Here is a 4203-nt window from a genome sequence, read left to right on the forward strand (position 1 = left end):
TGTCCCAGCCCCACAGCTCAATACGGCTCCTGGAGAGGGGAGGGAAGGAAGGAGGGAGGAGGGAGCGGAGGGGGTGTTACCCATATAGACTGTGCATTAACAACTTTTACAATCCAACGAGAAAATAACGTCCTCCTTCCTCCACTGCGCACACGCGTGGATGCACCTGATTTTGCTTTTTAATCAGTAACTTCTCATGATGCACATTTAAACACGGAGCAATAAGAAACGGCACCATTAACATAGAGACTCCAATCTCATCAACACAAACTCCATGAAGTTACTATGTGTGATCTATCAGGCTGGAAATGTCCATACCATCAGGGTCATTGTGCAGATCTGTGACTTTGGAGCCACTAACTGTTCGAAATGCCTGAAAAACAACAAAGTAGAAAACAAGTCAAAGCAAAACTTAAGAGAAACAAACTGTACAAACACCAGATGAGAATCTAACGCAGGTCTTCTGAACAGTCTCTGTGTCCAAAATGTGATGAGACAGCTGTGTGTTGTAGCCAAGCAGCAACACCCACGGCTGAGAAATGAAGCTCATACAGTGCTAGTGTTAAGAATTACAGTTCCTCCCGCAGCCTCTAGAGGGCTATTAGTACTTAAATCGTGCATAATTGTAAGTATGATGACTTTGAGTGACAGGCAAGTGTCCTGCTTCTGCGTCTGCCTCTTTGCCTGTAATAGGAGTTTAGGTGGACTGTGATGCTGCCAGCATGGCGACGGTCGGAGCCACTCGTCACGGACACTTCATCCATTGTATGTAGTGTCCATGGGTGTAGCTGAAACATGCAACACAGAGGGCACAGCCAGTGGAGCTGGTCCTAATACACCTCAACATTTTCTGCCTGTATTAAATGCACATTATTTGGCATCCACACATGTATGGAACAGAAGCTAAATAAATATAAGTACATCCATGCCAGCCTCGATGCTGGCCCTGCCTCAGAGGTGTGACAGAATGCTCCTTTATTTTCACTGCTCCTTCCTTGTACAGTTACCAGCTCTCACTGGGGACATTCAGTCAAATCAAAGTTATGTGGGCGGAGATGTTTGAACAGCTAATAGCTACGGCTCATTTCTGGCATCTGAACTGTCGGCTGGATGATCTGAATGTTGGTTGGCTGCAATTATTTCCTCATCGCTTAGAGGAGAGACGCCTTCTCAGAGGGGCGACGGGCGGAGGGAGGAGAGAGGGAGCCGGCCAGGGTGAAACAGTCATCTGTTGTGCGTATGGGCATGAGTAAACAGCATAATCATCTTTGAGGCGGTAATTATGTGTTCCAGCGTCGGCGGGCCCACCCATCTTCAGACAGCAGGTGCAACTCGCCATCTGACAGCTGATGGAAGGTGTGATCCAAATCTCCCAAGGTTGGCCTGACCCAGGGAGGACATTCAGGTGGTCAGGGGCCAAAGCCAACAAACTGGAGTAAGGGGAGGAGGACTGCTTTTGACTTTTTTTTTTTTTTGGTCATCAGATGGTGAGAAATCATCATCTTGGTCTTCCTCACCTCACCTTTACTTTATATAGTCTTACATTTGTCTTATAATTAGATTTAAATTTAACTTCAAACACAAATTTAATGTCATAAAAACCCATTATGTGCACCTCCTGTGTATCAGAGACAACCCAGAAGTTGCTTTTTTTGTATCACTGCTCTGTGAAGAGCTAGCACGTGATTTGTTGACCTTAAATCATATAACTCGCTGTAACCCATAAACTCAGACAGGTACTCTATCTGCTGAAAAACAACCTCTCAGACTGTGTCTCAGGGTCAGGAGCTGGTTGCAGGCTCTGGATTGAAGGCGGTGGGAGAGAGGTGATTGGACACAGTCGCATGTGAAAGGCCAGAGAGCAGCGAGTCCACAGGGAGCAGGGTCCACACACAAAGGGCCATGGAGGAGGGCAGCGGTAGGAGCGGGAGGGGCAGCCGAAGGAAGAGAGGCCACGCTGGGAACCAAAGCTGACAGCACAGACACTTCTCATCCATGCAGGGTTCGGCTGTCTCTGGCCCCCTGGGGGCATGCGCTCACTTATCTGTGCGGAGCTGCCAGCTTCAGATAGAACCAGAAGCAGCAGCAACATTAAGCACACAAAGCAGCAGTGACCTCTGCCCCACATTTCACTGATCTGCTGCTCTGTTTGCTCGGTCGTATCAGCCCCCGATCAAATAGATTACAGCACATTTAGCCGATCCGTGATCACTTATTGGTAATCACGCAACTCTCAAACGCTGACTTTCCTCACATGACTGAGGTTACAAAAGGGAGGGGAAATGGCAGGAGACCTGCTAACAAGGGCATTGTGGTCTAAATCCTCCGGCTGGGATTGTTTGGAGTTGGTACATTCAGCTTGTTGTCCTTTGCTGTGAGGATAATAAGCCTCTGACCACTGTCACCAGAGTGTTTATGACCTGCGAAGCAGCACTCGGATGTGTTGATTCTGTCAGCAGGGGCCTGAGGGACGCCTGCCTCCCAGTGCTATTAAAAGGCACTTTCAGATAACAGAAAAACACATCCCTCTGTTTGGGCCAGTTTGTGGATTGGTCAGCAGGACAAAATACCAAAGCTTAACTGCTAATCCTCACGTCTGACACCCAGATTTACATAATTTACTTATACATTATTTTATCAAGCATGCAGTAGGAGAGTGTTGTGAATTTTTATGTATCTAAGACAAGGAAGTTTTTATAGGACAAGAAAAACTTTGTACGGGTGAAGAAACATATACGAGAGTGAGAAAAATCACAATATTTTACTAGATGGACTAAATGGATTTCCCCTCAGAGGGCCATATATTCACCACTTAGACAGGTGTGTGCAACAAGTGTGTCTTTGCATAGGTGTGCATCTGCACTTGTGTGTGTGTGTGTGTGTGTTCGTGGTCGTATTAAGACAAGGGAGAAAGAGAAATCTGAAGGCACCCCTCTCCCCATCTGTTTTCTGCATCACTGTGCGGTGGGATCATATTATCCTTCGTAGGCTCTCTGGGAATTTCATCAGTCTGTAACATCTCACTTATTCACACATCTCCCCGGGCTTTTACCATGTACAGTCCCCGCTGACACTGCAGTGACCCCGCACATCCTCTGACCGTCTTTACAGCTTTCTCCTGCCAGATATTGGGCCTCTGTGAGAACAGCGCGGGACATAAAACTGTCCAAACTGCAGCGTTCTCACTGTCACTGTTTGCCCCTGAAAAATCCACAGCTCCACAAAAAATATGTCCATTAACGTAAAGACAGATGCTGTGGTAAGACTTTGTCCATAGTTTAATCTCAGATCCTCCGTGTAGGCCTATAATCTGTTGTTTACATTGAATAAACCACTCATGTGACAGGGCCATGACCAATCAGACACATGCAGTAGGCAATGATGAGACCCAGGAAGGTGGATGAGGGTGGACGAGGGTGTCAATGTATTCCAAGACTAGTCCAAGAACACCCACATCACAAGCTGGTGGCTTGTGGATGCTAGGCTAAACAACGCAAACGTTAATGTAACCATAAACTGTAAATATATATATTTTATTTGTAGTTTATTTTATCATGTATATATCTTTCCTAACTTATCCTTTGCTGTCTGTATCTGCTGTTGCAAAAACGCAATTTCCCCATTGTAGGACTAACAAAGGTATTCTTAATCTTCGTAATCTTAATCTTAATCTTAAATAAAGAGTGAAGGTGAATCTTCTGTGACGTCACCTATAAGGTTCCTTTTTTCATTTTAATTAAGTTCCCTACGGGGATTAATAAAGTAAATCTTAATCTTAATCTTAACTTTGCTCAGTTATGGAGGCAGCCTCAAGTGGCCATCTGAGGAACTGCAGCCTTCGCTCATGTAATTTAATCATGTTTAAATTTGTAACAGAGCTAAACCAAAAAGAAATGTGTTTTTCCTTCCTTAAAATGAACACAGTTAAGCTGACTAAGTTTTAAAAACAAATAAAATGTAAGAAGCAGATCCAGAGTTATACTATTGATATATAAAACTATGCATCAGCTACTAAATATTCATTGTTACAAACAGTATTGACTGATGTGAGGCCAGCTGTGAAAACGCTATCAGTTACACCCGGCTCTGATTTCCAAACGTGCTGTTCCGGTCTCATCCTCAACATCCAAATCTGCTCTGACGGGCGGTTGTCATGATTAAGCGTTCGTGAGCTGGTAGTGGGCTCTCGGGGAGTAGCAGAGC

Source organism: Parambassis ranga, chromosome 13 (assembly GCF_900634625.1).
Source record: "Parambassis ranga chromosome 13, fParRan2.1, whole genome shotgun sequence".
Lineage (NCBI taxonomy): Eukaryota > Metazoa > Chordata > Actinopteri > Ambassidae > Parambassis > Parambassis ranga.